We start from the raw sequence: 27,167 nt of genomic DNA on the forward strand, positions 1-27,167 counted from the left end.
GTTATATCACCATCTATGTATACTTATTACTTGTTATCTCGCATGTTGTAAGTGTCCTTGTGTAACACGCGCTTGAGTTGTATTGTGGTATGTTGGTATAATTTGTACAATATATTAATTTCTAATAATGTGAGATGTTGGCTAATTGTGATTTGAGCGGTTTAAGGACTGAGCTGGGGCCATAGAGCTCTGTTGATATTGATTTGGAGGTCACGCGTACGCCAGGCCATTTGGGCTTAATTATGATGATCGTTGACTTTTTATCCGATCAGCGTTTGGGCTAGGATCCACCCCTTCGGAGTCAGGTGATAACCCATGTCACTTTGGGCCCTATTAATGCAAGCACTTGGTATGTGCTTAGTGAGGGGCTTTATGCCAAGCAACCGTACAGTGCTGAGATTGTGCTCTCTTGATGATTTAACTATATTTCACTTATTTTGGCATTGATACTTGTCATGGAATCATAGAGACGTATCTTCCTCATGCTATTTGATAGTATAAATCATAAAATTTATGCCCTAATGTGATTAAGTTGAATTTGACATTCATGAGTTATTTTTCCTTCTTCTATTATCATTATGCTGTTAGTGTTATTATTGGTTGTTGAAAGTGAGGAGTGGATTTGCCAATCTCGTCACTATCTCCAATCTGAGGATAGGCTTGATACATATAGATTACATGAGGCCGATTGTACTCATACTACACTCTTCATTTTATGTTCAGATCAAGGTGCTATTGATAGAGCGGATTGCTCGGGAGTTGTACAGGTACACGTTGGTGATTTCAAGGTACAATTGTTGTTTCCGTCTGCAGGCCTTGGAATCCCTTTCCATACTTTTGCTATTACTATTTATTCACCTTTGACAACGTTGCATTGTTATTCAGGCTGTTGTACTTATTTATTCTATAGAGGTCATGTACTCATTTATACCAGGTTATGGGATTAAATTTCAGTTGTATATCTATATTATTAAAGATATTTATCTTATTCCACATCTTGAGACTATTTTCTACTGTTATTGAAGTTTATTTCTGTAAATTTAATATTGGCTTGCCTAGCAAGTAGTGTTAGGTGCCTTCACGACTTCGGTGCGATTTGGGGTCGTGACAAGTTGGTATCAAAGCACTAGGTTGCTTTTGTCTCCCGAGTCATGAGTAAGTACAATAGAGTCTTGCTGATCGGTACGGTAACATATGTGCTTGCTTCGAGAGGCTAGAGGGATATTAGGAAAACTTCTCTTTCTTTCATTATTTGTTATGCGAATTTGTTTATCCCTAAGTCTGAATCTTTACTCTTTTATTCTCTCACAGATGGTGAGGACATGATCATCGGGTGCAGTTGAGCAGGCGCCGGTATCCCAGGCTAGGGCCGTGAGAGGCCTGGGTCGAGGCAGATGTAGGGTCGGAGCACACCCCGCAGGTAGAGCCCCTGCTCGTGCAGCTATTTTGGAGCTTATAGTAGCTCTTGTTAAGGAGAAGGTTCAGGACTATAATGAGCCGGAGGTACCAGCTCAGGTTCCCCAGGGCCTATTAGTTTCACCAGTGGTTCATGATGCTTTGGTCTATATGGTTGGTGTGTTCGAGAGTTAGGAAGGGTCAGAGCATTTCCTACTATACCAGCTACTTCTCAAGCAGGGGGCGGAGCGTATACTCCAGCACACTGTACCCCAAAGCAGGTGTTCTATGGTTATCAGACCATGCTGTGTTGTTAGTTGGGGGAGCTCAGCATACTACCGCCACACATCTAATTCACTACTAGAAACTGGACCTATAGCTAAGCTTTTTCTTGCAACGGTTGTATAACCATTGCAATAGCTGGTATATTGCAACGAATCTTGATCCTAATAAGACACTTATGCAGCTAAACTATTACGTTAGTTGGAGAATTGTTGCTATAGAGGTTCTTATTACAATGATTTCTATTAGTCGTTGCAATAAGTACATCTGTAGTAATGGTTTTCCGAGAAACAAATTCTACTGAGATGGTTTTCAATTCCCTCTTATTTCCCAAAAGCATGATCTCCTTTTAAGTGGCTATAATTATAGTAATTGTTTATTATTATTTTTTGTTTTGCTAAAACACTAAACAAAGTGGCATATACTTCGAACACATCGAAGCTATAGCTCTGTTGCTTCAAACATATCTAAGCTATGAATATTAACCCTTAAATTTCTCAATAACATTCCTTGCTTCGAGCACACAAGTCTCTTATAAATCTGAATAATTTCTGGCAGAATAGAGTCAGGAAGCGCTCCAGTAAGATGGTTAAAGCTTTCTTGAATAATGACGAACGGATCCCTAAACTCTAATATTTGGAGCTCTACCCTTAACTTCTTCTTCAACCTTATTCCTCAGCTAGTCAAACCCAAGGGAAGAGAACCCAGTTCTTCTACCCTTTTCAGGTATTTCTAATTTCTTATTCTATAAAGAATTATTCGATGTTGAAAAGATCGTTTATGTATGTCTCGTGAGTTAGGATTTCGAATTTTTGTCTTCTTGTTTTATAAAACAAATCAATTTTCGACCTTCAAGTTTGTCTCCGTGTCTTGAAATTAGGGTTTCATATTGCATCTTTGTTTTTTTTTTTTTTTTGGAAATCCGCTAGGCATAGTGCCTAGGGCTAATTTTTATATATATCAACAAAAGCAAAAAAAACAAAATCCGTGATGCGTTACAAAATGGAAGAAATAAAAATTGACAATTACATAGCCCATATTATCGGAATCGATCTTAATGCTCGATGACGATAGTACATGTTGTATGCTAAGTACAAGAAGAAAATGTAGTTTAATAACTAGCCAAGGTAGGCCATCAATCATGAAGTCCATTAGTAGCGTTTCACTACTTTGTACATAGCCATTGTCAATTTGCAGCATTTCAATTGTACATGGCCCATTCTTCAGCATTTCAATTGGTACGTACTTGTTGTTTGGTTGTGGCATCATCATTTCCTCGTATGCATTGCTGGAAATGCCACTGCCACCTGCACGAGACAGTGGCTCTTCTGTCCAGTGATGTTTGAGCAAGACGTTGTTACCCCCATATTCATGAGGCCCTATAGTGATAATTATTGCCCTACCTCTGTGTACCTTGTGTTTAGCTATTACGTGAATGAACTCCATTTTAATTTGGGTCCCATATGCATTCATAAGATCCAGAGTTACATCCAAAAAATGTGCATAACGTTGTAGCGTAGACACACAACCTCGGCAGTTTTTCCAGTTGGTTTGTGTTATTTTCCATAGTTGCTGTTTTCCTTCCCACTGATCACGAGATGAACTAAGTGCTGTATACTTACCAGTAACGTCCAGCACTTAGGAGCATGTGTGAGCATGCACTATCTTAGTAGTGTTGTTCCTATGCTACCTTTTGCCCAGATTTTCATTACAGTTGATGCCCTCATGTGTGTGTCCTCTCTTGTCCCATCTTCCTTTCATATCAGAGATGGTGTTTTTCTATAGGGGTCCTTGGAAATCCAAATCATATGACCTGCATAATAACTCAATCTACACTGTCTCGGCCACAACAGACTGGATAGTGTTGAATATTTTCTTTTGTTCCTGCCCTTATCAACTTGTTTAGGATCACTGTTTGCGATGGTGATTCCATTCATTGGCTTGTGAAGAGCATGGAGATTGCCGTGCCTCAAAATCGTCAAATTACCAAGATCACCTTGCACATTCCTTTGAATATTCAATGTCATGCTTATGCCTACCTTTGCTCCCCCCCCCCCCCAGTGGAATGAGTACTTAGTACTAATACCACCAACTAGGGTTTGTTCAAAGAATAGTGCATGGCCAAAGTAACGATTCCTGCAAGAAAGAACACAACGTTAGCGAAAACTTTTATCACCATGTTCTCCCCCTAAAAGTTTGATCACGGTGATTGTTTGTTTGATCTCCAACATATTCCAACTTCTCTGCAGTGAAACATATGTGACAATTCCTGCGTAATTTTGTCTAGCTCCCTGTTTGAACTGCTGATGCCATGTACTGTATTGAACTGTTCCATAGTATTCCCTTTGGTTCCATTTTCAGCAACAAATGCTGCATATTTCTTGGCAGCATACTCCTGCGTTCCAACCTTGGTGTATTCCTGTTGTGTGTGTCATGATGAACTCTGCCTTGATTCTCTCTAATAGTTGTACCATCTTTGTGACTTAATGACCTTTAGTGCATGAAGTTATTGAGTCTTCTGATGTCTATGAACCACATGTGTGGTACTTTGAACTTCATGTTTGTGCTTACCATAATAATTCCTTCAAGGGAATGAGCACTAGGTACTAATACCACCCAATGAAATCGTATAATATGATAAGGCATGAGAACAGTAATTTTTCCTGCAAAAAAAGAAAACAAAGTTAGTGAAAATTGATCTCAACATGTTCTCCTCCCTAGGAATTCGAACATATTGGTCCAATGCACGCTCATGTCCCATGCACTTCTTTATCTCCTTGCTCCTTAGTTCTTGGCAACCTTTACCCTCAAGTATGGACATTGTAACTCGTCTTCATTCACTATTCTCCTCCCTTGGGTATCTAATTGCAAAAATTCTTGACATTCAATATTCCCATGATCTAGTGCATAATTGGCAAGATGATCAGCCAATTTGTTCTCTTCTCTAAAAATGTGTGACACCACATAATTTCCTCCATTCAATATCTACATAATTTCCTCAATCTGGTCTGCTATACTCCAAGGTGGCTTCCACGATCCCTCCATAATTTTCTTCATAAGCATCGAGTCAGTTTGGACACACACTTGGGAGTACTGCTGCATTCTGCAGAATTTCAGTGCTTCTACAATAGCCTCTGCCTCTGCTTCAGTGTTTGTTATTTCATTTATTTCCTTCCCTGCTGCAAACACAATGTCTCCATATTCATCCCTTACACAATATCCAATTGCACTCCTGCCAAGTTTCCCCCTCGAGGCACCATCTGTGTTCACTTTAATCCAGCCTTCTCCTGGTAATTCCCAAACTACTTTGCTAACCTTTAATCTAGATGTATAGTTCTCCATCATTGCTAATAGTTCATGCCATTTGTGAGAGACATTATGCACTCCTGGTTTCCTTACTTTCACAAGTCCTTGAAGAGTCGATGAAACTTGATATATCACACGACTAGTTGAGACAGCATCACCATATTTTATGCTATTCCATCTCTTCCATAATTCCCATACTACACAGGAAGGCAAAGCCTGCATAATTGGTTTGAGTCTATCACACACTTTGGCAGTCCAACATTTGGTGATAGCATGATCCATTGTCATTCCTTGTACATCAATACCTGCCCTCGAGAGGAAATATCTCCATACATCTCTAGCAGTCTCTACGTTGAAAAATAAATGTTGTAGATTCTCTTCCTTAGGTTGTGTGCAACACCAGCATTTTGAGGGCATAAGGTAACCCAACCTCTTCATGAAGTCATCTAGAGGCAGTTTGCCTTCCAAACTTTCCACATGAAGAATGCAATTTTGAATGGTAGCCCCTTTACCCAAATAATCTTGTAAGCTACCCTTGGTTCATCTCTTCTTTCTCACATACTCCCATGCAGATCTAACACTAAAATAGCCTCGAGGTTCCAACATCCAATAAGGCACATCAAGTACCTCATTTACATGAGGTGGCTTGATGTTTTCTACAATATGCATAGCATACTCCTCAGGTAAAACCTCCAGCAATCTATCCACATTACAACCACCTTCTTCAACCACATCCCATACATTATGAATGGACTCATCAATCCCAAAATCTTGTGGAACAATGAAGTACAAAGCCCCTAGATCTGTCCAGTTATCATACCAAAAGAGTGACGACCCCATCTTTGGATGCCATTTTATTTGGTGCTCGGTTAAATCCCTACACTCTAACATCTTCCTCCATACATGAGACCAATCCCCTCCATGGAACAATCATTGAGTTCATTTTTTTACAATATTTATGGCTCATAAAAGAGCTCCACAAACTTGGCTTGGTTCTATAGTTCCACCATAATTTACAGAACAGTGCCATAGATACATCATGCAAAGATTTGAAGCCAATACCACCTTCAGCATATGGCATACATAATGTGTTCCAAGATGCCCAATGCCTGCTGCTGCCTCTTACTGAATTGCACCAGAAGAATTGTGCAAGTATTTTGTGCAGCTTGTTTATAACATAGTTGGGAGGATTGACTGTTGAAAGCAGGTGTATGGGCATACTTTGCAGTACATGAGCAATAAAGACTGCTCTGCCACCTATAGAAAGCAACTTCCCCTTCCATGATTGTAATTTGTTCAGTACTTTAGTGATCAAACTTTGATAATGATCCATCTTTCTTCTCGCGTAAAACATGGGACAACCTAGGTACATGAATGGAAATTCTTCCCTTTTGAAACCAGTGACCCTTTCTATTTTATTTGCTACCTCTACATCTGTTAAGTGATGCATATAAACAGCTGACTTGCTCTTATTCACAAGCTGCCTAGATGCAGCCCCATATTCTCCTAACACTTCCATAATTAATCGAAGTGAAGTAGCATCAGATGAAGAGAAGATAATAGTGTCATCTGCGAAGGCTAGATGATTTATTTTAGGACTCCATTTAGGTAGGCCAAAGCCACAAAAGTATAGGTTCAAATGTAGAGCATTTAACCCCCTCGACAGTGCTTTAGCAGCTAGGATAAATAATGTAGGCGACAATGGATCTCCTTGTTTGACTCCTCTCGATGATTTGAAAAAACCATGAGCCTGGCCATTGATAAGAACAAAATACCAGTTATTTGAGACAATGCCAAAAACCATGCCAATGAATCTCTCTGCAAAGCCCATCTTCCTAAGCACCTTAGTAAGAAAAAGCCAAGATAACTTGTCGTATGCCTTAGTCATATCAAGCCTCATAACAACATTTGGTCCAGCTTTAGTTCTAAGTCTTATATCTGTAATTTTCTCTTGCGTGAGCAATACATTTTCAATAATGCTCCTCCCTTTCACAAAGCCAGCCTATTCTTCAGATATAATATTAGGAAGTAGTCCCGCTATCCTCTCATGTATCACCCCTCGATATCAGTTTGTTGGTAAAGTTGCTAAGACTTATTGGCCTCAAATCAAAAAATATAGTCACCTCTTTTTTCTTTGGGAGTAGGACCAAGTTAGTGTGAGTCACACATTTTGGCAATTCATGGCCATTGAAAAATTCTCTCACCATGTCAAATACATCATCCCTTATTATGTCCCAACATGAGTGATAAAATTTGCCTGTGTATCTATCTGGTCCCCCTTCACTATCTCCATTCAAACCAAACACTGCATTTTTTACCTCATCTTTTGTTGGTTGCTTCATTAGTTCTGAGTTCTGCTCCATATCAGCCAGTGTTGGCACTCGATCTAAAATGTGAAATGAAGTTGGCACTGTGGTTTCTTTGAACTGTTCTTTATAAAAGTTTAACTGCTTCCATAACAATCTCTTCATCTTTTTCTATCCACATACCTTGACTGTTTTGAATCCTTTTGAGATGTAGCCTCTTCCTTCGACCCTTGACTTGAGTATGAAAAATTTTTGTGTTCCTATCACCATCTTTGAACCAAGCCATACCTGATTTCTGCTTCCAATATTTTTCCTCCAAGGCAAGAAATCTGATCAACTCTGCTTGTACTTTGTGCAATCTTTCTCTGTTCAGTTTGGTAGGATTAGTTTCAAACTATGCTTCATGAACCAATACTACCTCCTCCAATCTTGCAATCTTCTGAAAAATGTCACAATAGGTTGCTCTACTCCACACTGACAGTGCCTTTTTTTAATTTCTTCAGCTTATAATTAAACATGACAAATGGGCTTGCACTAAAATCTGCCTTCTAGTTCTCTCTACAGTATCCTTAAATGACTCATGCTCAACCCAGAAATTAAGAAATCTAAAAGGTTTCTTCACTGGAGGAACCTCTATATCACACTTTAGTTTAGGGCTGTGGTCTGAGCCTATCTTTGACAAATGTGTAACTTCAATTCCTGGGAAGGTATACTGAAATTCAACATTTGCTAGACATCTATCTAACCTCTTGAAAATACAGTCTTCTCCTGCCCTCCCATTCCACCAAGTGAAAATACTACCTTTGAAGCCAAGATCAAATAAGTTGCAAGTGTTGATGCAGTGTCGAAAGTCATTAGTTTCATTCAATGACACTGGCAAACCACCATACTTTTCTTCTTCATCCCAAATAATATTAAAGAATCCACCTACAAGCCATGGCACTGCCATGTCCCTTGCCATTGCATACATTGAGTCCCATATCTCTATTCTTTCGATGGCATCACATTTACCATATACCAAAGGAAGAACCAATTCTACATGTGTTTCAGAATGAACGAGCCTTAGTGTCAGTTCCTGCACCATGTTATACATCATAGTAACATCAAATATCTCATCTATAAAAGCCCAAATCTTGTTTGACACATTTGCAATTGCCTGTGCAAATCCAATTTTTCTTCTATACCTTTCCAGTTTTTTAGCCTGTTGCATTGGCTCCATTAATCCTATAAATTCATAATGATTCTTCCTATGCATTTTGATCAGCCTCTCAAAGGCTTGTTGTGTATTAACTGACCTTATGTTCCAAATAAGAGCATCCATTACTGATTGTTTGATTTGGTCAGAGTCCTCCTTGTTTGTACACCACTTGTGTGCACAATGTTGTTATCTTTCTGCTGCTTTTTCCTTCCTTTTGCTGCTGATTTAGCCTTTTCCATATGCCTAGGTGATAGGTCACCTTGCCTTGCTACATTTTGAAAATTCTGGGCAGTAGACTCTTGATCCATATCCTTGCCTATTCTGTTAATTTCCTCATCTACATCATTGGCATCCTTACCCCCTAGTGGAGTTATAACATTTATATTGTGAGGTTTAGGTACCATAGATTGATCCTCTCCTTTCTTCTACAGCTTCAGTTGTGTGGTTTCCAATGGAGCAGTACTAGGTGCATTTGCAGCTTGTGCAGTAGGCAGTTGCTCATTCCCAGTATTTGTAAGTACCTTTAAGTTAGAAACTACACTTTTCTTAGATATTGCAATCTCCCCTGTTCCACCTGGATCTACACCATCAGATCCTCTTCCTGCAAACTTCTCCATATCAATTCCATTACCCTTTGTTGCAATCTGCTTGTCCTTGCCTGCTTCCTGAATATTTGACTCCTCATTAACATCGGTATTGTTGTTAGCTGTAACAATGGGATCACCATTTACACTTTGCTCTTCTCCCTCTTGATCATCGTCAACTGGTTTATCATCAACTGGTGCTCCATCTGGAGCTTCACCTTCATCTGAAACCTCCTCTATTTGGTTAGACCATAACCCTCCTCCACTCCATTGAACTCTGTCATTCCCTTTAGGAAACTTAGTTCCCCCAGTTCGATTGTCGGGAGTTTTGGCCAATTCCTTATCCACCAAGGTGTCTTGTGCTGGTATGTCCTGTCATGATGTGTTAATTCCCACTGCATTGTATTTGAAAGCTCTTTGGACCTAATGAGCAGTTGATTCCTTTGCTGCAGCTGTCACCTTTTCATTCTCACTTGGAGTAGTATCCTTACGACTATTAGTTGATCAAATCCCATCTTAGTTAGGATTAAACACTGGAGCTGCTGGATTTAGATTTCCAACAGTTTTAGGAAAAGGTTTTTGAATCTGCTTCTGCATCACAATTGGCATCGTCATTCCCAACTTCCTCAACTTCCAATATTGCGAATTTATTTCCCACTTGCACCTGTTACTCTTCACCTTGATTAACTGAGATAATTTCTTTTCCATTAGTTCTATGAGTTTCCTTCTGATTAACAATATTCTTGCCATGGTTATCACTAACTTCTTTCCATAGTTCCTTGCCATTACCAGCCACATTGGTCGGTGCTGCAGGATTTCTAATCCCATTTTCCTTAGGATTATGAATTCCATTTTGCTGAGAAATTTCCTCTACCACAACAATATGATTCTTCTCATTATCTTCGCTGTTATCCATCTCCATGATTGCAAATTTATTAGCTGTTTGCACCTATTGAGTAGTCTTCTCACTGGCACGATTTCTTGCCCAGTTTTAGTCACATTCCCAACAACTTTTCCGCTCGTGAGAATCATTAAAGTGGCAGTATATTTTTTTGTTTTCCCCTGGTCTTCCACTGCAGCTGTGACATCATGAAATGTATCAGAAGCAGCTCTCTTGTCATTGCTTCGACTTTCGACTAGGTCGGGGTTCAATCGCCAACATTCGATTTCATTGTGGCCTTGAAGCTTACACTCCTTATAGTATTTTGGCAACATGTCATAGTGAACCTTTACCCACTCTGTTCTTACCCCTCCAGTAACTTCATCATTGATGTCCAGACGTATCCTCTTAGGTAGCTCGGCCAATAAATCAACTAGAACTTTTACTCTCGTGTAACTCGGCCTAGTTTTGTTTATCGTCACCGCGTCAAGACACAGGGGCCTCCCCACAGCTGTAGCTAAGGAAAACAGAGTTTCCTTTACATAAAAAGTAGGCAGCAGTCCAGGAAAAGAAATCCACGCCATCGCCATCGGAGTTTCTTCACCCGCCTTAAAATTTGCATCGTAAATAAGAGTTCGCAACTGGTATTCGTACCCATCTTTGGCTTTGATGTAGTATGTACTCTTTGATGTGAAATCAACTAAGTCTTACCATATAATTAATTTAATTAACACATGACGATCTCTAAGAAATTTGATGTTGCACTCTCCTTTGATGCCACACTGTGTTGGTATGATTCAGCGAAGTTCATGAATCTTCGGAGATCCATATGAGAGTTTTCCGACGACGGCATATTGAATACCCTCAATAACATTCATCCGTTCGACTTCCGCCACTGTGAATCTAATAACTAGTTGACCATTCAAGAAAGTAGCTCATCGCATCGGAATGGGCTGCACTGAATTTACAACAGTAGCCATCGCTGGAGGATTTAACGTATATGGTTTCAAAATCTTTGAGAAATCTAGGGGGGTTGGATTGGAGTTTGTTGTTGTATGTTGTTGTGCGATGCTGGGGAAGGGCTGACCAGCCGACAAAGATGGCTGGCCGCCGGCCATTGTGGCCATTTGAAGCTTAAAGCTTCAGTTTTCCGCGATGAACAGTAGCTCGCATCCACTGTTCACGGCACTATAGCAGCCACAGTGACGGCGGAATTTTGAGAGAAAAATTCTAGAGAGAGAATTTTCGGAACTGATTTGGAACTGAGACTATGTGTGGTATCTTTTTTTTTTCTTTTCAAGGAAAAGAGAAGTGTGTACTCCCTTAAAGTTGCCCTCACTTCTACGAGTATGTTAGATATGTTGCATATGAAATCTAGTTTGGGGAAAAGAACAAATGTAGATTTGAAGAACTTTAAGCTTGCTAAAACTTTTTATTTGAGAATAGAACATTTGGCTTGACGGAAATGAAATAACATGAAGCTTTGAATTCTTTGTGTGAAATTGGACATTAGGGAGGAAGAACATGGCTTGGAGAAACTTGAATTTGTATGATTCAAATATCCATTCAGCTAATTCAGTTAGTGATATTGAACTTTATCCGAAAGATTTGTCTATTTGGTTTGATCTTTCAGTATTAGTTACTTTGTCTTGGTTGTGCAAATAGATTGCACTTATTCCTTGGTTGGTTATTTTGTTTCCTACAATAACACTAGATTATTGTTTATTAGGTTATGACTGAAGAGAGCTGGTGATGAGTAGTTTAGGATATGATTAGTGAAATATAATTTCAAAAATTAATTAGTGCTTGATTTCGGCAAAATTTGGTTCAAATTATATCTTTATAGTAGTTATTGGGTTATACGGGGATAGATTTGCAAGGAATGATCTCTTATTTAAACGGCCAAATGTGAAACCTCCAGTTCAATCTTTGGACTGCTTCAAATTTGAATTGGGGAAGCTTTATTGATTGCTTTGAGTTGATGTTCTTGTTACTCAGACCGTTATTAAATACAGGAGATTATATTCTTTTTGAAATTTATACTAAATCATTTGTTTTTATCTTTTATAGGTGGTGGATCGAATGAGTAAAGAGTGGATGAAAGCGGCGAAGCCACTTAGTTAGGGGATTGTTGTTAAAAAGATTCTTGTATTTGGATATTATAGAAATCTTTTATTTTTGAAATTTTTTCATTACATTGAGAGCTTATGTATGAATTGTTATACAATATTATAAATTTTACCTTTAAGTAATTGCTTCAAGAAAGTGTTACTATATCTTGAATTAAGTGTTGCAATAGATTCAACAAACCGTTAATATAGCATATGTAACTGTTGCAAAAGCTTTAATAAACCGTTGCAATATGTAATTCATATGTTTCTATAGGACCAAAAACCCGTTGCATAAAATGATTTGCAATACTTTTGAACCATTCCATTTGATTGCATCACCGTTGCAAAAGATAGACCTATTGCAACGGTTGTGCAACAATTGCATGCATCCGTCGCAAAAGACCTATTTGCACGCGATCTGATGAAACGGGCCCTAAACCGATGTAGTAGGCCAATGGCAACAAATTTCCTACCTATTGCAATAATTGTGGGGTCGTTGCCATAGACCTATTTTCTGGTAGTATCTTGAGAAAAGGCCTTAGATATTAGTGGATGAGCTGAAGAGGTAAATACATTTATGAAGTTGCATCCTCCTCACTTCAGTGGTACACCTTCAAAGGATGCCTAGGCGTAACGACCCCACCAGTCATTTTGTGTAATTTTGCCCTATTACCCCTTTTATTGATTCACACATGTGTGTTTATGATTTTACGACTTGCAGAGTTGGTTAGTTTCATTCCGGAAAGCTTACGGGTTGGGTTAGACCCTGAATTCTTTACTTAGAGGTTTAAATTAGAAAATGTTGACCAAACTTTGACTTTTATAAAAACGATTCCATAACAATATTTTTATAGCTCTGATAGCTTCGTATCATGATTTTGAACTTGGCGTATATCCGGAATTCATTTTGGAAGTCCGTAGGTTGATTTATGTTGATTTGCCAAAATTTGACAATTTGAAGTTGAAAAGTTTGACCATATATTGAATTTTAGCTATTGAGCTCGAAATTTGATTTTGGGACTTGGAATAGGTCCGTTATGGTATTTAGAACGTATCTGCAAAATTTGGTGTTGTTTGGAGTTGATTTGATAGGATTCAGACGTTTAGTTGTAATTCTAGAAATTCTTGAAAATTTCTTTGAAATTTATGCGTTTTAGAATTCAATTCATAGTTTTAGATGTTCTTTTCATATTTTGATCACGTGAGCGTGTTCGTAAGATGTTTCAGACATGCGTGGATATTTGGTTTGGAGCCCCGAGGGCTCGAATGAATTTCGGACACATTCTGGAGTGTGTTGGACTAAATTCTGCAAAGACTGATGTCTGGTGCGCTCTGGTGTCGCAATTGCGAACACCAAGGTTGCATTTGCGACTATAGCAGGGAACCTACAGGTATCGCAAATGCGATGCCTTGGTCACATTAGCGAAGAAATTCTGGGGTGGACTAGTGTCACGACCCTAATTTCCCACCATAGGATGTCGTTAGGGCACCTAGTCTCTAAGATTAGGTAAGCCTAACACATGCTGATTTAATAATTGAATTGAACTATTTAATCATTTATCATAAATCATTAAATTATATACATAGTCGCAAGTGGCCAATAATTATACATTTCCCAAAAATGGTAGTACGGAGTCACAATGTAAGGCCCCGCGAAATTTTACCTAGAACCCGAGGTTTTGTGGTGCCGAGGTAAGCTAAAAGTCGCCGTGGTACGGACTTTTAGGGTTGCTCGTTGCGTCGAGGAGTTGAAGGAAAACATTTGCAGAACATGGATGTTCTGTGGTCCACTATGCGACCGCAGAACCAGTTTGCGGGCCGCAGATCAACCGCGGAATGAAGCAAAAAGATTTGCCAATTTTGAGGTATGCGGTCGTAGAACCGTTATGCGGGCTGCAAATATTATCGCATATCCCGCATGAGAAATTTCGGAAGAAGATTCTGCGGTCCATTATGCGACCACATAATTAGTCTGCAGACCGCATACCTGTCGCAGAGTGAAGCAGAAATGCCCAGTTCTGGAGGGCCACTATGCGGTCCATTTTGCGGAGCACATAAGTGTTATGCGGTCGCATATGCGACCGCAGAATCGCATCGGGGCTTCTTTTTTTCTAATTTTGTGACCCGTCCCTATTTCGATATATGGTCGTTGAAAATCATTTGTAAGGTAAAAACATGATATTTAGAGAGAAGGGAGTGGTCTAGAGTGAGAGGGAACCTAAGGTTATTGTTCATCTACTTTTGCTCAAAGTTGAAGAATGCACAAGAAAAAGTCACAAGGTCTTCATCCACGAGGTAAGACTCCATGCCCTAATCTTCAATTTCGAGTTTGGGGTAAAAGGTGGATAAATGAGGCAGTGTAATTCTTAGGTGTGGGGGTGTTGAAACATGTTCAAGATATACATAAGCTAACAATGGAAAGAACATCAATGTAAGACGAAGGACGGAAAGATTATTTATTTACAACCAACAATGAATTAATTGAAACATAAATGGCAGCAAGTAGTAAATGCGTAATAAAAACAAAACATAATAAGAACACCGATGAGATGTAAATGAACTCAAGTAAGGAAAAATGTATGACAACTTGACAGTAGGCTATAATCCCATATTTTAGTCGCTTATTATACTCTAATTCACTACACTATATTTGTGTTTGAGCTTTAATTGATAGTGTTTTGCACTTATTGTGTGTTTTATGCCTTGTAAGAGTGATTCTGAGCTACGTAGATATTGTGAAACTAATTCAAGCTATTTGAAGCTTTGAAGTCTAAGTAAAAGCCCAAGGGATTAAGCCGGAATCGTGTTCGGGGGTCGAGGACCAAGTCTGGATGTCAAAAATCAAGTAAAAATCTGTACTCTGAGAAATCACCACAACCGCGGCGCGTGGGGCGGCGCGCCTGTGTAATTTTTGCAGAGCCAATGTCCTATTTCGGCTAGGAGAAGGTGATTTCCTCTGGGCCCGAACCTACTTGGTATAAATACATGGAAAAATATTATTTTCTGAACTTTTGACATACTTTCGACCTAAGGAGGCTAAGGAAGAGTTGGAAGAACACAAGCACAAGGATTTTATCATTCCTTCCTTACATATGACCCGAGTTTGGATTGAATTTATATTTTTATATACTTTAATTTTATTTGTGATGCATTTCTCCATATCTATGTAGTAGTTCTCTTTAGGATTTGATGGATTTGGTGTATTGATGATTGTTTATGGATTATAACTCTAGTTTTATATATTGAAGCATTTTTGGATGATTTACTTGTTGCATCTATATTCACTTGTTCATGTTATCGAGAGAGGCATAACTTGTGATATATTTGCATTAAATTGTGGGTTGAGTTCATTAATTCTTCTTAGTAATCAGAAGAGACTAGTTGAATCATTGATTAAACCTAGTTAGGCAAATAATCGAATGAGGTTCTCCTAAATATCAACCCATTACGCATTCTTGCATATCTTCACGTGCTTAAATTGGTTCATCTTTTGAGGTTAAGACTTAATCGAGAGAAGAGTTTTTGCTGAACGTTTTAACTAATAAATTAGTGAATTCGAGAGACTCACTTGAACAGTAGAAGTTAATTATCTAGAGTTAGATCCCAAATAATTATCTTGCACCTATCCTATCAAAACCCTATCTTTTTCCATTGATAACCTTCTTTGCTTATTCCTTGTTTCGATTGTCATTAGTCTATAGCTTTAGATTCTTAGTTAATTTTAGTTAGACATCTTATAAATCTCAACTGTTGATCATCTTGGATAGAAACCAATCTAGAAACAACGAGAATACTGTTTAAATCCAATCTGTGTGTATACGATATTATACTATACTATATTTGATTAGCGTTTAGAATTTGTGTGTTTTGCACTCATCACAATGCAAATAACCAAATCGCTCCCAATTCATGGGCGTACAACAAGAATTACCCCGAGGCACCACACCTCATAAACCACAAGTTATGGACCACCATTTTCAAATCTTACACATATGGCACCTCGTGCTACCATGTACTTTGCAGTCGTGATAAATATTAATTTAGATAAACGAAAGATATATTTAAACACCATAAAACATAATGACATTCTTGAATAAAGTAAAGTATAAATGAAATGATGAGTTTATTTTAGAAATCAAGTAAAGTAAAATAATATACAATTTGTACGAAACAAAGTATAAGATGACTTTAGTTTAGAAATCAATAAAATTGAGTAAAAGTATCATTTTTAAATAAAGCAAAACATAAGTTAAATCAACAAATTAAATATAAAATTTGTTAAGGAAAAACATGATAACCATTTTAAGTGAGGTAAACATCTAACATGGTGATGAGTATATATTGAGAAATCAATTATAGTGAAAGTGCGATAACCATTTAGAATAATAAGGCACCGAGTGAGATAATGAGTTCTATCTTAAGAAGCACATAGAATAAAACATGTTAATAATTCTTTTATTTAAACCATTATGTTATCAACAACCCAACAGAATATGATATAGTGACTCCACACAATTAAATTCACACTGACAATCAATTCACCAAGTTATAACGGAGGCAAAAATTGGCATGTTAAAGTAACACAACAAACCACGTAAAGCAACTACAATCATTCCAACACCAAGATAACAACGAATAACCAAACACAATCAAAATGCGGATGAATGATTGAAGGAAGAACAATGACCGTTCAAATCAACAAGTTATTTCAACATGGAATGTACAATGAAAAACACAATCAAGGTACCGCATCGTATTCACATTTCACAATATCAATCACAATATTTCCTTATATCACCGCGTGAGACTTACGTTTAGTTGTGACAATCATTTTTCCATATACCTACATGCATTTTAGCCCACCTTATCTCACCGCGTGGCTTCAAGTAGTTTCCCTACTAGCAACACGCCTATCAAGTCTATTTTATCTCACCGCATGCGTATCAACCCCTAGCCTTATCCCTCGGCATGCGTATCAATATCACAATACAATCACAACGCGCACCACAAGTGCCCATACGTCAACAACGCCAATATTTCAACAATAAATAGCCCATGGCTCAACCACAACATGTGCACGAATTTCAACAATAATGAAATGAATTAGAATGCTCAACAAGGAAAGGTACCTCAACAATTAACAACTTTGCCTCAATGTGATAATGACTATTACAACTTCAACACCAATAACTCAACAAGTTGATATTCCACGAAATAACAGCTTCAATTAAAAGTGATTCAATAATTAAGAGGTAACAAGATAGTAAGGAAGACAATAACTTCAACTAAAGCATATAATAGCAAATAACATATAAGAGGTAGAACAAGTACAAACAACGTCAAATAGAGCACATAAGAATAGATTAACAATGAGAGGTAAAACATGTTATGACAATTCAATTAAAGGCATGAAAAGAGTCTAGATAATCTAAATAGGTCAAATATCACATATAGCCCATGTACCCACTCGTCACCTTGCGTACACGGCTTTTACATAACACAAATAGCACAATCAACCCAAAGTCTAATGGGTAGTTTCCCCCACACAAAGTTAGGCAAGATAGTCACCTCAACTAGGACAACTCAACCCTCCAAAATATCTTTTCCCCTAAAATTCACCTCCACACAGTACAAATCTAACCAGAATGATTTAATGACATTAAACAATGCAAGAGATACCTATTACAATAAATAAAGCTATGATCTTTATATTTTTCCCAAAAAGTCAACAAAAGTCAATGCCTTGGATTCCGAATCCAAGCTTATTCAAGCGAAGCCTGAACCAATACAAGCTCAAACGAACAAAAACCTACTCAATCAGAGTTCGATAGCTCAACCAATTCGCCAAAACATCGCACTTGGATGTTCTTAACCCAAGAGTCCAACCCACACTAGTTGGGTCCCATATCTCCCGAAATACTCCTCCAAAACTCGCCAAATTCGGGTATGTTATTCTCCTAATATAGAAGAGCAGTACCTCAAAAGGATTCGAGAAATAAACACTTATAACTCATTTTCATTTTTTAAAATTTTGGACATAACCCTAGGTCTTGATTTAAAGAATTTAATGGGTTTTCAATTAGAATCATGGATTAAAGCTTAAACCAAGGGAATGAATCAAAGAAAAATACTTAAATTATTGTTTAGACCATACCCCATGGAAGAAACTTGGAAAAGATCCTTGAATTCTCCCAATCCCAAACATTCAAGATGAGAAAAACTTCAGCAACATTAATAGCCAAAAATGCCCAGCTGTTCTACCTCGTTTCTTGTGCCAAACAATCCCAAAACTCACTTTTGATGCCTCCAATGATTCCATGGGAAATTCAGTCAAGTTAGGCTTTTGAATAAATCCATTTGACCAAATAATGAAGGAGATATGTTGGTTTCAATATTTGAAAATAGTGCAAATTTCTAAAGACGATTTCAGTGGGAATTTCGTAATTAATCTGAAAAATCAGGCAACCCAATTCTTAGTAAAATGACCATAAACTCCTCATACGATGTCGAAACTTGATGATTTCAGTTGCTATGGTTCCAATATTGCGATACGGATATAATGGTTTAGTCGAAACACGAATCAAAGGCCGTTTGCTCAATATGGTAACCTTTATGCTAAAATCGACATCGAAATCGAAAACAATCACCATACAACCCAAACTTATCCAACACTCATCTGAATTTAACCAAACTTTGTGGGCATGTCCAAAATTATCAAAAAAACTTATCGGAATAGTTAAAACCTGATTCCGTGTCCGTTTACCCAAAAGTCAAACATTGGTTAACTCTTCCAACTTAAAGCTTCTTAAAAGAAAATTATTTTTCCAAATCAATCTCGAACCGCTCGAAAACCGAAACCAATTATATACGCAAGTCATAATACATAATATGAAGCTAATCAAAGTCTCAAACTACCGAATGGAATGCTAAAGCTCAAAACGACCAGTCGGGTCGTTACATTCTCCCCCGCTTAAACATACGTTCGTCATCGAACGTGCCAAGAGTTATTCCAAAGCCATCAAATCGCCATATACACTCACCATACACATAAACATATGTGATCTCACATAACCCCAATCAATATAACCCCAACAACACCGTCTAACAGAGGATCCTCACTTCAACCTTAGTCCATACACCTTAAAACCTAAATCCCCAACATTCGGAACTCATTATATGGCTCGATTCTTGCATCTATGCACCGTATAACTCTGAACAAGCTATATCAATCCATAACCCTATCTCAAGGTATAATCACATGATATACCTATACCTCAAATACTCATAGCAATAACTTTCGATTGCAATAACTGCTCGATAACCAACTCACTCAGTAACAAACCTCGTATCAACTAAGACCTTGTTCTAAACCTTTGTACACTGCCAATGATGAAAGAAACATACAAAAACTCATAACAACCCATCATATTAACAAGTCATGGTGCTCTATTGCCTGATAAGAACCATAACGAATATCTAAGCAGACTAGTGACACAATTCTTGCAAACGTACCTTAATCAAATCCGATGGTGCTCATTTCAGGCCCAATAACCTCACCTCATCCAGTACAAGCTACTCGATCGACCTGTCACACAAATCCTATTTAGAGCCACATACCATGCAATTTGTGCACCAACGGACAATAATTCAAATATACCCGATGATGGAAAGAGAATAAAAATGAAGAAACCATCCCGCCAGCTCAACAGATACCACCAAGAAGCGCAATGCTATCAATCCACCACACAAGGGGAAACCTAACACATGAAATAAGCACAAAGGATCATATCCTAGCATAACGCTGTTGCGATGCATGACCGAATCCAACACCGGTCCACCTGGAATACGTTGAGCCATGATATTCACAATCAACAACCATAAGCATATCAACATCAAACATACAAAGTGCGTGACCTTAACTATGGAGATATGGATATAACTATATACCAAAAACATGAAAACCATAACCAAGGCACAATCAACCAATTAATCTCGCTCGAATTTCATGACAAAGCCCAAACATAACAGCATCGCAGCATAGGAGAGTAACACATGAGACATATTAGAACACGAATGTGATCCACCCTAACTGATAACATACCCCTCCATAATAACTGTACTGAGTAGATAAATCTGACCCGATTTAAAACACACATCCTTATTAGACCTACTAGTAGCCTCCAAATCAATTATGATCCTTCCGAAGTAGGTTGATAGCCTCAGAAAATCCCAAAATAACATATCTATAGTACATACCATCAGTTGCCAATCTCTTAACATAACTTCACCATTCACAACCATGGAACAATCTGCCTAGAGAACCCTATTAGTCTTCAAATCCATAAAATATAGAATCTCCATATCTGAATGTCTTGTTGGAACTTTCGAAATAAAGTGATAGACAAATATGTTAGTAGGGAAATAAGAAGAGAGTTAATGAAGCATTATGAGTAAGATGTGATACATGGATGACAACGGTAAATCAAAAAATGATAGTATTAAGAGTCTATAGTCAAGTGAGGGAAGAGACGAGAGGTGACAGGCCTTAAGACAACAAAAGAGTATAGGCCATACAGTTATATCCGCATTTCGAGAAATACGTTCGCAACTCTAACGCGAATACCAAAAGGAAAAGTTAGACCCTAGAGTAATAGAAATCATTGTGGGCTGGTGAATAAGATAAACTAAACATGAATTAGGGACTGAGTGATTTGATAAAGGTCAGCATCATGAGAATTTCAAATTGCATTCTGGTGATAATAGAATGGACGACAGAAGAATAACATTTAAAGGTCATTTAGGAAGACGCTTTCCTAATGCAAGCAATGTTAGCAAAGTTAATCTTAAGGGACTATGTGTGCTAGTTACACTAAGTGTCACCCTCGTGAGTAAGGAATTTCATTATCCTTGGTACAAAAGGATTACCGTAAGGCAGGTAAGGGTCATCGATGATGTGAAAAGACGCCAAAGAGGAAGAGGTAAAACATCTATAGGTAGATTGTCGTGGCTCCAAATATTAGTACTTCCCCAATGGGGGGAATATGGAGTAATATGGCATTAAGTCAGAATTAAGTGGTTCTAGTAAGTATGGAATAATAAAGGAAGAATGCAATAAGAATGAGAAAGGGATAAGGTTGCACTTACTCAAATCCAACAGATATGCTACGATTCCAGAACATTATGCAAACACGACGTCATGGAAAGTAAGTAAGGATTCTTGCCTGGGATGTTATTGATAAATCAGGAGCCAGTGATAGAGGTAAGTTAAGACAAATGAAATAACCCAAGAAATATTACGCTGAGTATTGATATGAGAATGGGCCAGCGAGTAGTTAGTAGTTGATTCAGGAAAGCCTAGTTATGGCTAGTCAAGAGGATACAAACAAATCAGCAGGTCGTGCAAGATAAATAAAGTAAAACCCAATATAGTGAATTTAGCCCCACAGTTATGACATTGTAATACTTGAGAAATATTTAGATAGGAGTTGGGGTAGTTAAAGGTACCGTATGAAAGTTACATAAATAAAAGAGAGTTTCACTGGGAAGACAGTCAAAACTTCAGATCATAAGTGGTATCAGAGCAGTTATGTCATAGGGAGACTACAAGCCGTGTCTAGTAAAGTCTTGTTTATAAGTGTGTTGTGCACCACACTTATAAGCAGGAGGCTACAGGGCATTTAGGACTGTCACTCTTTCTTCTTACTCTAGATCGTGTGGTAGAGCTCAGTTATAAGAACTCAGTTTCCTAAACTCTATCTTATTCATAATATGACGATGCCTATATCCAGAAAGATGGTTGGTAAGAGATATAGCTGTGGAAGAGTTGAGTCAGAGGAACTCGATTTTTCATCATGCTTATGATGAGTGAATGTAAGGTCTCCAGCAGATCATGTGTGTACTAAGACGTGTGATCTTCTGGAAAAGATGCCCTAAGGCATGAATATCTATCCACCCATATGGTAAAAAGCAACGAGAGAATCAGAAGGTAGATACAAGTTTTAACAAGTAAAAGAAGCAAGATGAAGAATGGTACAAGGTACTCAGCTAAAGAAGATTATCATTACTTACCACTCAGGAAGGGAGATATAAGCATTTTGAGTTACCTTCAACAGTAATAGAGGTATATATCAGTTATGCCCTATGGTGGACAACAGGTGTAGTTTAAGAGAAAGACGGGATATCAGGATCCGGCTGGGGTTAGAGTAACCCAAAATGGTGGATGGATTGTTTGCGTTAGTTGACATTTCTAGTAGATATTGCAAATATGCTAATAGATCTCCTATTGAGTCACCCGGATAGTGCACTCTAAAATAGTACATCTGGATATGAGTACTACAAAGATAGGCACTGGAAGCCTTGAAGGGATAAATATTACCTTTGTGTGGCTCCCATCCCGGGTAGAGCGAGAATGTTAGGCAACCCGAAGAGCCAGTGGATGGAGCAAGGGGGGCTAACAACAAAAGAATGTCTTGTTGGAACTTTCGAAATAAAGTGATAGATAGAGATGTTAGTAGGGAAATAAGAAGAGAGTTAATGAAGCATTATGAGCAAGATGTGATACATGGATGACAACGGTAAATCAAAAAATGATAGTATTACAGAGTCTATAGTCAAGTGAGGGAAGAGACGAGAGGTGACAGTCCTTAAGACAACAAAAGAGTATAGGCCATACAGTTATATCCTCATTTCGAGGAATAAGTTCGCAACTCTAATGCGATTACCAAAAGGAAAAGTTAGACCCAAAGTAATAGAAATTAGTATAGGTTGGTGAACAAGATAAACTAAACATGAATTAGGGACTGAGTGATTTGATAATGGTCGGCATCATGAGAATTTCATATTGCATACCGGTGATAATAGAATGGATGACAGAAGAATAACCTTTAAAGGTCATTTAGGAAGACGCTTTCTTAAAGCAAGCAATGTTAGCAAAGTTAAGCTTACTGGACTATGTGTGTACAAGGCGTGTCTAGTAGAGTATTGTTTATGGGTGTGTCTTGCACCACACTTATAAGCAGGAGGCTACAGGGCATTTAGGACTGTCACTCTTTCTTCTTAGTCTAGATCGTGTGGTAGAGCTCAGTTATAAAAACTCAATTTCCTAAACTCTATCTTATTTATAATATGACGATGCCTATATCTGGAAAGATGGTTGGTAAGAGATATAGCTATGGAAGAGTTGAGTCACAGAAACTCAATTTTTCATCATTCTTATGATGAGTAAATGTAAGATCTCTAGCAGATCATGTGTGTACTAAGACGTGTGATCTTTTGAAAAGAAGCCCTAAGGCATGAATATCTATCCACCCATATAGTAAAAAGCAACGAGAGAATCAGAAGGTAGATACAAGTTTCAACAAGTAAAAGAAGCAAGATGAAGAATGGTACAAGGTACTCAGCTAAAGAAGATTATTACTACTTACCACTCAGGAAGGGAGATATAAGCATTATGAGTTACCTTCAACAACAATAGAGGTATATATCAGTTATGCCCTATGGTGGATAACAGGTGTAGTTTAAGAGAAAGACAGGATATAAGGATCCGGCTGGGGTTAGAGTAAACCAAAATGGTGGATGGATTGTTTGCATTAGTTGACATTTCTAGTAGAAATTGCAAATATGCTAATAGATCTCCTATTGAGTCACCCGGATGGTGCACTCAAAAATAGTACATCTGGATATGAGTACTACAAAGATAGGCACTGGAAGCCTTGAAGGGATAAATATTACCTTTGTCTGGCTCCCATCCCTGGTAGAGCGAGAATGTTAGGCAACCCGAAGAGCCAGGGGATGGAACAAGGGGAGCTAACAGCAAAAGAATGTTTTGTTGGAACTTTCGAAATAAAGTGATAGATAGAGATGTTAGTAGGGAAATAAGAAAAGAGTTAATAAAGCGTTATGAGCAAGATGTGATACATGGATGACAACGGTATATCAAAAAATGATAGTATTACAGAGTCTATAGTCAAGTGAGGGAAGAGACGAGAGGTGACAGGCCTTAAGACAACAAAAGAGTATAGGCCATACAGTTATATCGTCATTTCGCGGAATAAGTTCGCAACTCTAATGCGATTACCAAAACGAAAAGTTAGACCCAAAGTAATAGAAATCAGTATGGGCTAGTGAACAAGATAAACTAAACATGAATTAGGGATTGAGTGATTTGATAATGGTCGGCATCATGAGAATTTCAGATTGCATTCCGGTGATAATAGAATGGACGATAGAAGAATAACCTTTAAAGGTCATTTAGGAAGACGTTTTCTTAAAGCAAGCAATGTTAGCAAAGTTAAGCTTAAGGGACAATGTGTGTACAAGCCGTGTCTAGTAGAGTCTTGTTTATGGGTGTGTTGTGCACCATACTTATAAGCAGGAGGCTACAGGTCATTTAGGACTGTCACTCTTTGTTCTTACTCTAGATAGTATGGTAGAGCTCAGTTATAAGAACTCTATTTTCTAAACTCTATCTTATTCATAATATGACGATGCCTATATCCGGAAAGATGGTGGGTAAGAGATATAACTGTGGAAGAGTTGAGTCCCAGAAACTCAATTTTTCATCATGCTTATGATGAGTAAATGTAAGGTATCCAGCAGATCATGTGTGTACAAAGACGTGTGATTTTTTGAAAAGAAGCCCTAAAGCATGAATATCTATCCACCCATAAGGTAAAAAGCAATGAGAGAATCAGAAGGTAGATACAACTTTCAACAAGTAAAAGAAGCTAGATGAAAAAGGGTACGAGGTACTCAGCTAAAGAAGATTATCGTTACTTACCACCCAGGAAGGGAGATAAAAGGTTTTTGAGTTACCTTCAACAGTAATAGAGGTATATATCAGTTATGCCCTATGGTGGATAACAGGTGTAGTTTAAGAGAAAGACGGGATATAAGGATCCGGCTGGGGTTAGAGTAACCCAAAATGGTGGATGGATTGTTTGCATTAGTTGACATTTCTAGTAGATATTGCAAATATGCTAATAGATCTCCTATTGAGTCACCCGGATGGTGCACTCTAATATAGTACATCTGGATATGAGTACTACAAAGATAGGCACTGGAAGCCTTGAAGGGATAAATATTACCTTTGTCTGGCTCCCATCCCTGGTAGAGCGAGAATGTTAGGCAACCCGAAGAGCCAGGGGATGGAACAAGGGGAGCTAACAGCAAAAGAATGTCTTGTTGGAACTTTCGAAATAAAGTGATAGATAGAGGTGTTAGTAGGGAAATAAGAAAAGAGTTAATAAAGCATTATGAGCAAGATGTGATACATGGATGACAACGGTAAATCAAAAAATGATAGTATTACAGAGTCTATAGTCAAGTGAGGGAAGGGATGAGAGGTGACAGGCCTTAAGACAACAAAAGAGTATAGGCCATACAGTTATATCGTCATTTCGCGGAATAAGTTCGCAACTCTAATGCGATTACCAAAAGGAAAAGTTAGACCCAAAGTAATAGAAATCAGTATGGGCTAGTGAACAAGATAAACTAAACATGAATTAGGGATTGAGTGATTTGATAATGGTCGGCATCATGAGAATTTCAGATTGCATACCGGTGATAATAGAATAGACGATAGAAGAATAACCTTTAAAGGTCATTTAGGAAGACGTTTTCTTAAAGCAAGCAATGTTAGCAAAGTTAAGCTTAAGGGACAATGTGTGTACAAGCCGTGTCTAGTAGAGTCTTGTTTATGGTTGTGTTGTGCACCATACTTATAAGCAGGAGGCTACAGGTCATTTAGGACTGTCACTCTTTCTTCTTACTCTAGATCGTATGGTAGAGCTCAGTTATAAGAACTCAGTTTTCTAAACTCTATCTTATTCATAATATGACGATGCCTATATCCGAAAAGATGGTGGGTAAGAGATATAGCTGTGGAAGAGTTGAGTCCCAGAAACTCAATTTTTCATCATGCTTATGATGAGTAAATGTAAGGTATCCAGCAGATCATGTGTGTACAAAGACGTGTGATTTTTTGAAAAGAAGACCTAAAGCATGAATATCTATCCACCCATAAGGTAAAAAGCAATGAGAGAATCAGAAGGTAGATACAACTTTCAACAAGTAAAAGAAGCAAGATGAAAAAGGGTACGTGGTACTCAGCTAAAGAAGATTATCGTTACTTACCACCCAGGAAGGGAGATATAAGCATTTTGAGTTACCTTCAACAGTAATAGAGGTATATATCAGTTATGCCCTATGGTGGATAACAGGTGTAGTTTAAGAGAAAGACGGGATATAAGGATCCGACTGGGGTTAGAGTAACCCAAAATGGTGGATGGATTGTTTGCATTAGTTGACATTTCTAGTAGATATTGCAACTATGCTAATAGATCTCCTATTGAGTCACCCGGATGGTGCACTCTAATATAGTACATCTGGATATGAGTACTACAAAGATAGGCACTGGAAGCCTTGAAGGGATAAATATTACCTTTGTCTGGCTCCCATCCCTGGTAGAGCGAGAATGTTAGGCAACCCGAAGAGCCAGGGGATGGAACAAGGGGAGCTAACAGCAAAAGAATGTCTTGTTGGAACTTTCGAAATAAAGTGATAGATAGAGGTGTTAGTAGGGAAATAAGAAAAGAGTTAATAAAGCATTATGAGCAAGATGTGATACATGGATGACAACGGTAAATCAAAAAATGATAGTATTACAGAGTCTATAGTCAAGTGAGGGAAGAGACGAGAGGTGGCAGGCCTTAAGACAACAAAAGAGTATAGGCCATACAGTTATATCGTCATTTCGCGGAATAAGTTCGCAACTCTAATGCGATTACCAAAAGGAAAAGTTAGACCCAAAGTAATAGAAATCAGTATGGGCTAGTGAACAAGATAAACTAAACATGAATTAGGGATTGAGTGATTTGATAATGGTCGGCATCATGAGAATTTCAGATTGCATTCCGATGATAATAGAATGGACGATAGAAGAATAACCTTTAAAGGTCATTTAGGAAGATGTTTTCTTAAAGCAAGCAATGTTAGCAAAGTTAAGCTTAAGGGACAATGTGTGTACAAGCCGTGTCTAGTAGAGTCTTGTTTATGGGTGTGTTGTGCACCATACTTATAAGTAGGAGGCTACAGGTCATTTAGGAC

General features: G+C 38.1%; 1 long non-coding RNA gene across 1 annotated transcript; it reads left to right on the top strand.

The window, feature by feature from the left end:
* The first annotated feature begins 1,748 nt into the window (after positions 1-1,748).
* LOC142170732 (uncharacterized) lies at positions 1,749-12,203 on the top strand. Its single transcript, XR_012700165.1, has 2 exons — positions 1,749-2,403; positions 12,022-12,203. It is a non-coding gene; the product is annotated as an uncharacterized LOC142170732 (long non-coding RNA).
* Positions 12,204-27,167: the final 14,964 nt, after the last annotated feature.

This window comes from Nicotiana tabacum, chromosome 2, assembly GCF_000715075.1.
Source record: "Nicotiana tabacum cultivar K326 chromosome 2, ASM71507v2, whole genome shotgun sequence".
Classification (NCBI taxonomy): domain Eukaryota; kingdom Viridiplantae; phylum Streptophyta; class Magnoliopsida; order Solanales; family Solanaceae; genus Nicotiana; species Nicotiana tabacum.